The sequence below is a fragment of the Bactrocera neohumeralis genome, unplaced genomic scaffold (assembly GCF_024586455.1).
Source record: "Bactrocera neohumeralis isolate Rockhampton unplaced genomic scaffold, APGP_CSIRO_Bneo_wtdbg2-racon-allhic-juicebox.fasta_v2 cluster09, whole genome shotgun sequence".
Taxonomy (NCBI): Eukaryota; Metazoa; Arthropoda; class Insecta; order Diptera; family Tephritidae; genus Bactrocera; species Bactrocera neohumeralis.
In genome coordinates, this window is record NW_026089622.1 from 17,682,853 (window position 1) to 17,693,726 (window position 10,874).

General features: G+C 36.2%; 1 long non-coding RNA gene across 1 annotated transcript in view; it reads left to right on the forward strand.

The window, feature by feature from the left end:
- Window positions 1-1,210: 1,210 nt before the first annotated feature.
- LOC126764254 (uncharacterized) overlaps window positions 1,211-10,874 on the forward strand; it is a 43,625-nt gene continuing 33,961 nt past the window's right edge. Inside the window, exon 1 of the long non-coding RNA XR_007667829.1 lies at window positions 1,211-1,434. This is a non-coding gene — a long non-coding RNA (uncharacterized LOC126764254). The remainder of the gene's footprint in view (window positions 1,435-10,874) is intronic.

The window sequence follows — 10,874 nt, forward strand, 5'->3', positions numbered from 1 at the left end:
TAAGGGGAGAGCCTGCTTTCGTGGCTTCAAAAAATCGATTTTTTTGAGGATTTTTTTTGGGAGGGAAAGAGATAATTGATTGAAGCGAAATTTCTAGGCTTTATAGTTATATATTTGAACATCTTTCACAAATTTTTTGGATACGAAATCTTTGATATTCTGCCTTTGGGAAGCAATTACCCGATTCATCTCGCATGTACATTTTTCGGACGGCGGGCAGGATGCAGGTCGCAATTTCTATCGAAAACAAAAAATTCAAAGAGATTCATATTTTTTATTAATTTATCTTCTAGTTTAACTAAGAAAATTCCAAAAAAATGTGTAAAATTTAAAATTTTATTAAAAATTGAATAAATAGTGGCTTCTGATCAAAAGAATTTTACTTTATGCTGTTTAAAAATATGTTAAAACTTGACTTTTCTTAATATTTTTTTTAGTTTAAATATAAGATAATTTTATGTCAATGATAATAAACTTTGCCCTAATTCCATACGACTTTTAGTTTTTTTCCTATCCTGCCCGTCAATTAAGAATAATCGTAAAAATTAAAAACCGAGAAATCACGCTTCAAAGTTTTCGATTTTTGCCTAAACGCTCATTCATATACATACATATTTAGTGTAAGAAAAATAAAAGTTGGAATAACTTATTAACGAAATACAATGAAATAGATAAAAATGCTACATTAGAAATAAATTCCAAGAAATGTTCCGCTTGCCTGTCGCATATGTTAACTCTGTGAAGAACGAACGCAAAATGGATTTGTGTGTCGTGTATGGGCAAACGAATTCATACCGATCGAACGCACTTGTGTGCTCGTGTATGGGCACTATTAGGTACAGTGAGTCAAAATTAACCGGCGCGATACTAAACCCAACCCATTAATTTAATATTTTCGGACTATATGTTATATTGTAGCAGAATTTTGTAAACCAATTAAAATAATAAATTTAATATAAGCAATGATATATTGATTTATGCTTGTATAAGTTTATTAAATGTAAGACTTCGCTCATGCGCCAATCAATTTTGTATAATTTTTCCACAAATTAACAATATTGAACTAAATATTAATTTTTTAGAAAAATGTCCATCAAACTACTGAAGTGAAAGTTCATTGCTTTCAATATATGGCCTACTAATTAGTATTCCATATATTGTATTCCATAAGCAATATGGAGTCTCCACAGGCAATACTCACATCAAAACAGTTAGTATACAATAAATTTTTGCCTGTCGAGATGCCCGTTATCGTGAAGATATATTCTTCAGTCTTTCCATGTTATTACTTGACCATCCATATATGTACACACAAGTGTTCTGTATACGAAACTAGAAATTGTTTTAAAATGGTTGCTCCTAAAGTCAGCTTTCCAGAGGATGATTTTGGAAAACGATTAGATCGATGTTGCACCGATGTGTTAATAAAGGGATGTAAGTTGTGCTTTATATTAATACCGTAATAGTTTGACTGTTGGCTTGTAGCTTGAATATTATTTGTAATTCTTTAACATGTACTGGACACAACATGACTTGGATATTGATTAGCGTAATTAATACGTTATATAAGTTATTATAAGAGTATAGGTTATGGAGCCATGATGTATTTTTAAGAGTTTTAGGCTTTCAATTAAAAGTTTTGAAATACTTTTATATAACATCCCGTGGGCACGATTCCGATTACTTTGGCGGAGGGTAAAAAAAAACGAATTTCCGTATAAATGGGGTATGTGCGGATAGGGGAGCTTCTCCAGAGAAGAAATGGGGGAAACTTTAGTATACCATCCCACGATTTCAGGGTTAAAAGTGGTATGGTTGGATAGTGCAGATGCTCCAGATTAAGAATATATAAAATTATTGCCGCCCCAAACTTATAGTTTTCGAGATATTTGCATTTAAAGTTGAAAATTTTGCAAATTTAATTTTACAATTTCTCGAATTATGGTTAGTTTTTCTTCCGTATTATGCACTTTTTATACACTTACAATTCACTACAATATTTCTACATATTTATTTTTTAATTATATTTTAGATATTTGCTTAAAATAAGCATTTTATATTTGAAATCGTGGGATGGTATACTAAAGCCGACCCAAGCAATATCCAAAAATAATATAAAAATAACTTATATTTTTTAAAATATTCACGATTAAAAGTTCAAAAATTTGCACTAATAACACATGGTATTTCTCTATGTTTCACTAAATTTTTTCACTGTTTTCACTCTGTATATTTAAATATACACTCTAAACATTCAAATAAGTTCACATTTCACTTTTATTTTGCTATATTTTACCTAAATTTATTAATTTAAAAATCACTTAGAACACTCATTGTTGCAAAGGCTAGATTGTTTACAATTATGAGGAAAACGAGCGTTGCCACATCTCAAACACCAAATTTGTAGGATTCTTAACGATTTTTCTTTGTTTATATACATATGTATACAAATATACTATACATATGTATAATATGCGATTTATGTTTAATAAAAATAAATAAGTAAAAATCTATAATAATATTGTAAAATTTATATCATATCGGGGTGACTGAAGTACTTTCGCGTAGTACTCCTTTCTGCGTTGGCGGCCTTCGGCCGCGCTTTAAAAAAATAACCCTGGTCGAGCGAATACCCGGGGTGACTGAAGTACTTTCGCGTAGTACTCCTTTTGCGTTGGCGGCCTTCGGCCGCGCTTTAAAAAAATAACCCTGGTCGAGCGAATACCCGGGCTGACTGAAGTACTTTCGCGTAATACTCCTTTCTGAGTTGGCGGCCTTCGGCCGCGCTTTAAAAAAATAACCCTGCTCGGGCGAATACCCGGGCTGACTGAAGTACTTTCGCGTAGTACTCCTTTCTGCGTTGGCGGCCTTCGGCCGCGCTTTAAAAAAATAACCCTGGTCGAGAGAATACCCGGGCTGACTGAAGTACTTTCTACATATGTATCTGTATAATACGTAATTTATGTGACTGAAGTACTTTCGCGAAGTACTCCTTTCTTTGTTGGCGGCCTTCGGCCGCGCTTTAAAAAAATAACCCTGGTCGAGCGAATACCCGGGGTGGCTGAAATACTTTCGCATAGTACTCCTTTCTGCGTTGGCGGCCTTCGGCCGCGCTCTAAAAAAATAACTCTGGCCGAGCGAATACCCGGAGTGACTGAAGTACTTTCGCATAGTACTTCTTTCTGCGTTAAAATAAAAAAAATATATTGAGTTTCGTTATAAAGCGGTTATATTTTTTGGTTATCTTGCACTGATATTGAAACAAAATTTGAGTTTTCGTTATAAAATGGTTAAAGTTTGGTTTGGTTATTATATCTGTCAGATCTTTCCATTTATTGTTATACTCTCGCAACAAAGTTGCTAAGGAGAGTATTATAGTTTTGTTCACATAACGGTTGTTTGTAAGTCCTAAAACTAAAAGAGTCAGATATAGGGTTATATATACCAAAGTGATCAGGGTGACGAGTAGAGTTGAAATCCGGATGTCTGTCTGTCCGTCCGTCCGTCCGTGCAAGCTGTAACTTGAGTAAAAATTGAGATATCATGATGAAACTTGGTACACGTATTTCTTGGCTCCATAAGAAGGTTAAGTTCGAAGATGTGCAAAATCGGCCCACTGCCACGCCCACAAAATGGCGGAAGCCGAAAACCTATAAAGTGTCATAACTAAGCCATAAATAAAGATATTAAAGTTAAGTTTGGCACAAAGGATCGCATTAGGAAGGGGCATATTTGGACGTAATTTTTTTGGAAAAGTGGGCGTGGCCCCGCCCCTCACTAAGTTTTTTGTACATATCTCGAAAACTACTATAGTTATGTCAACCTAACTCTACACAGTCGTTTCCTTCAGGCATTTCCATATACAGTTCAAAAATGGAGGAAATCGGATAACAAACACGCCCACCTCCCATACAAAGGTTATGTTGAAAATCACTAAAAGTGCGTTAACCGACTAACAAAAAACGTCAGAAACATTAAATTTTACAGAAGAAATGGCAGAAGGAAGCTGCACACAGGCTTTTTTTTTTTAAATTGAAAATGGGCGTGGCGTCGCCCACTTATCGACCAAAAACCATATCTCAGGAACTACTAGACCAATTTCAATGAAATTCGGTATATAATATTTTCTTAACACATTGATAACATGTACGAAATATGGGTGAAATCGGTTCACAGCCACGCCTTCTTCCAATATAACGCTATTTTGAATTCCATCTGATGCCTTCTCTGTATAATATATAGTACATTAGGAACCAATGATAGCGGAATAAAACTTTACACAAATACGTTATTTGAGCTGTGGTATCCCTTGTGGAAAAATTGTCGTGATCGGACTATAACTTTTCAAGGTCCCTGATATCGAACACGAAGAATTCAGTGCCTAACCTAACGGTAACTCTCTCAGATATTTTCATGTAATTCAGAGGGCATCATTTTTATATTCTCGCAATAAAGTTGCTAATAACGGTATCTCGATTATCACTTTATCATGCGAGAGTATAAAATGTTCGGTGACACCCGAACTTAGCCCTTCCTTACTTGTTGATAATAGGTTTTTTTGTATATTAAGTGACAATAAGTGAAAATAATATTAGGTGACTTATTTGTTTATTAAATTAAATAAAGAACATATCCACATGAATGGATAGAGGAATTTTTGGGAAAAAGGGCATTTCAGCGAATTTCCTTAGTATTATCACATTGCAGCGCTCCATTTCGTCGTAATTCTTAGCACACACATGATGCTCAAAATGCATTTTTTAAAATAAAGATTTCTTCCCTAAAAAAACTGTTAAAAGTGTAAAATGTGGATTTATTTAAAAGTTTATAGTTTAATTTAATTAATTTGAAGTGGAAAATGTGAGTAAAGTGTGTTTAATGTGGTAAAATAGCTTGTTGAAATGTCCGAATTTTGGGAATTTTTGAACTTTAAGGTCGAATATCTCGTAAACTAAGCGTTTGCGGTACCTATATTTTTTAATCAGGAGGACTTCCTCTTTCCAACGGTACCTTCAAATCGCGGCGCCAAAGAAATCGGAATTGTGCCATCCCGTTCTCCAGATTAAGAATATATGTATGTATACACATACAATTTTCGCTGACTTGTCTTTGAGATAATTGAATTGTTCAAAAAGGCAACGTATTTTTTTCGATATACATATGTACATTAAAATGAGATGGGATTTAGAATAGCATCACCCCCGAGTCCAAGGTCGAAATGAATACATACGGTTAGACGAACTTCGGGAAGACTTTAGTACACCGTCCCAGGATTTCGCGAATAAAATGGGTATGGTCGGATAGAGGAGGTTCTCCAGATCAAGATAAATAAATAAATAAATATTTAGGGTGTATTTACAGGTACCGCTGTATTATAGTTTTTCCGATATTTGCATTTAAAGTTCATAAATTCAACTATTTAAAGGGCATGTTTCTTCGATTTGTAATAAATTTTTTCTACCCATTTGCCTAATATTAAATAGTGCAAAAATACTTTTGTTCAATTTTTTCCAATTAATAATCAGTGAGCACAATTCCGATTTCTTAGCGACGCGATCTGAAAGTACAGTTGAAAAGAGAAAGTCCTCTTCATTTAAAAATATGTAGGCATATACATATGTATAAAGCAAACGCTTAGTTTACGAGATATTCGACTTTAAAGTACAAAAATTCCCAAAATTCAAATATTTCAATGAGCTATTTCACTACATTTAACACACTTTATCCACATTTTTACTTCAAATTCATTTAATTGAACTGTAAACATTTAAACAAATTCAAAAGGAAATGGAGCACTGCCATATGATAATAAACAAATATGAGCCATTCGCTGAAATTTGTCTTTTTCGCTTTAATCCCTATTTCTTTCTTTAGAAATCAAATAGCACTGACAGACGAGCGAAATTAATGCGCCTTAAGCAACGCTAATGCGCATTGAAATTTTATGATGACAGACTTGTGCATTTATACAGCTGTTAGTGAAATTTGTTTATTTATTAAAAAACAAAAGTGAAGTAAAAAATTATTAACCCTTAACCACCTGAGCCCTATATCAGTTACGTAACCACCTGAGCACGGTCACAGTGACCGCATCGGATACACTTGAACTTTCTTAGGATTTTAAGGTTTTATTATAAGAACACATTAATAAAACTCTTTAATATATATTAAATTATTTATTTAACTGAAAAAGAAACAAAAACAAAACATATTTTTCTCATAAATGTGAACAATTGCTGGCACATTTTAACTAAAATTACATACTAGTTTACATATTGAGATCTATCCACATAGGAACAAAATGTTATATAAAATTCTGACTTTCTTTAAAGAATATAATAATATTCTAATGACATAAAAAAATAAAAGTAAAAAAAAAAATCAAAACTTCGAGAAAATTACAGGGGGTAAATTCTTACAATTTTTCACGACAATTTTTGCACACTTTGTTAGAGCTTTCCACACAGATTGGATTTTTACATATAAAACACAAATGAAATGTTTTTCGTTTCTTCTTGGGATCACAAGTTGAACACGTTTTACGTTTTTCAAGATGATCAGCTTCAGAAACAGAAGGCAATTTTTCTTATATTTTCAAGATCCGGCGAATAAAAGTTTTGATGTCACGAGGAGTGTGCTTGTTATTTTCTCGACGATTCATGTGTGGCATGGTCAGATCTTCTGCTAGCTGCTTCATAAATTTAAATCTACTTCTAGTTTTCTTGGCCTGATTTTGTACGCTCATGACATAAGTATTGGAAGCTGATATATCTAACAGACGAAAAAAAATGCACAAAGGCCATCTTTGCGTTCGTCGCGCCGTGGTATAGTTCGCACACCTTTGATCCAATAAATCAACGCCAATTTTAGTTTCATTGTAGTATAATATTATTTCGGGCTTTTTTGTATTATCGTCTACGTTTGCTGTATGGTGCATGCTGGAAATTAACACTACAGCACGGTTTTTTCTCGGCACAAAAGATGCCAAAGTAATATTTTTAGTAAAACCGAAAAGCGAGGTTCCAATTTCTCGTCGCCGATTTGGTTTGAATTCTGGCGGAATTTCTGTTTTATTTTTTTTTTAAGTACCCACAAGAGATAACTTTTTATCTTTCAAACCATCGACTAGTTCAACTGAACAAAACCAATTATCAGCAGTGATGTTTCTATTCGACCCTTCAATTGGCGATATGAGTCGTAAAACTGCTTGAGTAGGTTTTGAAAATCGAGTTTGTTCTGATGTCAAATTGGTCCCGACCGAGTCTTTACCTAAATATATGTAAGCATTGAGTAAATAACCATTTCGGGCATCTGTAAGGCACATAATTTTTAAGCCATATTTAGCAGGCTTCTTTGGCATAAACACCCTAAAACGACACCGACCTCGAAAAGCTATCAGCATCTCATCAATACAGGCACAGGTTCCGATGCTGTAAACCTTTTGGCAATTTTGAATGAAAGAGCTGAATAGCTCGGCGATTGGAGCAGAAATGTCAGTCTCCCGCCGTTGCGCTCTTGTTTCTGCATCATCGAAACGAATTGCTTTCATCAAAATCTCGAATTTATTTTTACTTAGAATGCAACGATATATTTCTCTTCCTGAGCCATCAGAACTATACCACGACGTATAATGTTCCCGATTGTCTTTAAAAATAGCTGTATAGAATAAAAAACCAATAAATGCTTTTAACTCTATGAGATCAACATCATGAACACAGCCTTGGTTTTTATATCTTGGTGGTAACTGGCTTATTTTGTCGTTGGTATGTATCACTATGTTTTCCAGCATCTCATCTGTAAATAAAATGCTCCAAAGGTCAAGAGGTGTTGTAGAATCATTGAGAACTTCATGATAGGCCAATTTAAGTCCTTGTCCTTGCGATACAATGTTATGCCGCAAAGTTCTAGTACGACTAGCAATTGACACAGAAGACCACCGCAAACGATTTTTTCCAAAATAGTTCCGATTTCTAGTCTGGAGTTGTGACAAGGGTAACTCGTCTTCTGAAGAAAATTCCTCAAATATACCTCCCTCCGGCTGTCCATCGGCACTTTGCTCATCAGAAGACGACACTTGCAGGCAGTCATCAGATTCACAGTCATCTAAAACCACAGGAACTTCCAAATCCTCAGGGTCTATATCACTGTAACTCTCATCCAAGGTTTGCTTCACATCCGACAGCTCCTCATCTAACCATCTCGTAATATTTTCGATGTTTACATCCATTTTTACTCTAAAACAATAAACATAAACGTAACACACAATAATCAGATAACTACCTGCACGCAGTCACCATGACCGCTATCAAAATATTTTTACTCACGAGCGCACACGCGACACTAAACCACCACCAGAAAAGGTACACGAACGCACACTAACACGCGATAACGAACTCCTACGAAATTAAAATTCAAAAAGTCATTGCGGTCACCATGACCGCTGCCAGGTGGTTAAGGGTTAAGATAAATTACTAATAGAAAGTTTGGTATTTTTGGAAATCAATATATGTAATTCGTTTATTATTAACTAAGTTAAAAGATAATAGAGTCAAATTAAAAGCAATAATTGATATAAATGCGAAAAAAGTGTGTGAAAAAGTTCAGAATATTGGAAAAATGGATAGCAAACTGTGCGTTGTTTATTTTCTGCTGTCTAAAAATATTAAAAATTAATTAGCAATATAAAACTGCTTACCTCTGACGCTGTAAACGCAAAGGAGGAAGCAGGCTTCAAGCGACATCTGTCTAAAAATAGCAAAAATCAGCCATTTTTGAGCACTGTTGCCTACTCAAATTTGGTAAATTCAGCTAAATGCACGAAATTCTTGTGCATCATGTTGTGATAGACGGAAGACACGTCTCCAGTGTTCTAGACGTGCGTACGCTCCGAGGGTCTTACATTGACTCGAACCACTATCTTGTTGCAGCCAAGATTCGCACCCACCTCTGTGCAGCAAAAAGCGCACGTCAACAAACACAAGGAAGGTTCGACGTCGAGAAACTGCAATCACAACAGACAGCCGAACGATTTTCTGCTCCGCTTGCACTTCTGGTCTCTGAGACTCGTCAACAACTCGGCATAAGGGAACTGTGGGACGGTATTTCAAACTCTTTACGCAGAGCTGCTTCCGAAACCATTGGTCTTCGGAAAATGCAAAAGAACAGCTGGCACGACGAGGAGTGCCGTGTCGCAGCGGAGATAAAACAGGCTGCCTACCTCGTAACGTTACGATCGACCACAACACGTGCGGGATGGGATAGATACCGAGAGTTGAAGAGGGAAGCGAGACGCATTTCCAGACAGAAAAAGAAAGAGGCGGAAATGCGTGAGTAGGAAGAGCTTGATAAGCTGGCCGACACGGGTAATGCTCGAAAATTCTACGAAAAAATGCGGCGGTTTACAGAATGTTTCAAGACCGGAGCATACTCTTGTAGAACCCCCAATGGTGATCTAGTCACCGATGCCCAAAGCATACTTAAATTATGGAGGGAACACTTCTCCAGCCTGCTGAATGGCAGTGAAAGTACAACGCCAGGAGAAGGTGAACCCGATTCCCCAATCGATGACGATGGAGCAGACGTTCCATTGCCCGATCATGAAGAAGTTCGAATTGCAATTATCCGCCTGAAGAACAACAAAGCGGCGGGGGCCGATGGATTACCGGCCGAGCTATTCAAACACGGTGTCGAAGAACTGAAAAGGAGCATGCATCAGCTTCTTTGCAAAATATGGTCGGACGAAAGCATGCCCAACGATTAGAATTTAAGTGGGCTCTGCCCAATCCACAAAAAGGGAGAAGACCCCACAATCTGCGCCAATTACCGTGGGAAAAGCCTCCTCAACATCGCGTATAAGGTTCTATCGAGGGAATTGTGTGAAAGATTAAAACCCACTGTCAACAAACTGATTGGACCTTATCAGTGTGGCTTTAGACCTGGCAAATTTACAGCCGACCAGATATTCACCATGCGGCAAATCTTGGAAAAGACCAGTGAGAGGAGAATCGACACACACTACCTCATCGTCGATTTCAAAGCTACTTTCGACAGCACGAAAAGGAGCTGCCTCTATGCCGCGATGTCTGAATTTGGTATCCCCTCAAAACTAACACGGCTGTGTAAACTGACGTTGAGCAACACGGAAAGCTCCGTCAGGATCGGGAAGGACCTCTCCGAGCCGTTCGATACCAAACGAGGTTTCAGGCAAGGGGGCTCCCCCTATCGTGCGACTTCTTCAATTTTTTTTTTTTTTTTTTAAATATTTTATTTATTGTATCTGCTTTTTCTTAAAGCCTAACAATAAGTAATAAAATCTTAAATCTATTTAAAACAAGTAAGGAAGGGCTAAGTTCGGGTGTCACCGAACATTTTATACTCTCGCATGATAAAGTGATAATCGAGATTTCATTATACGTCATTTACATATTTTTCAAATACCGTATTTTTGTAAAGTTTTATTCCGCTATCATCATTGGTTCCTAATGTATATACTCGTATTATACAGAAAAGGCATCAGATGGAATTCAAAATAGCGTTATATTGGAAGAAGGCGTGGTTGTGAACCGGTTTCACCCATATTTCGTACATGTCATCAGGGTGTTAAGAAAATATTATATACCGAATTTCATTGAAATCGGTCTAGTAGTTCCTGAGATATGGTTTTTGGTCCATAAGTGGGCGTCGCCACGCCCATTTTAAATTTTTAAAAAAGCCTGGGTGCAGCTTCCTTCTGCAATTTCTTCCGTAAAATTTGGTGTTTCTGACGTTTTTTGTTAGTCGGTTAACGCACTTTTAGTGATTTTCAACATAACTTTTGTAGGGGAGGTGGGCGTGGTTATTATCCGATTTCTTCCATTTTTAAACTGGATATGGAA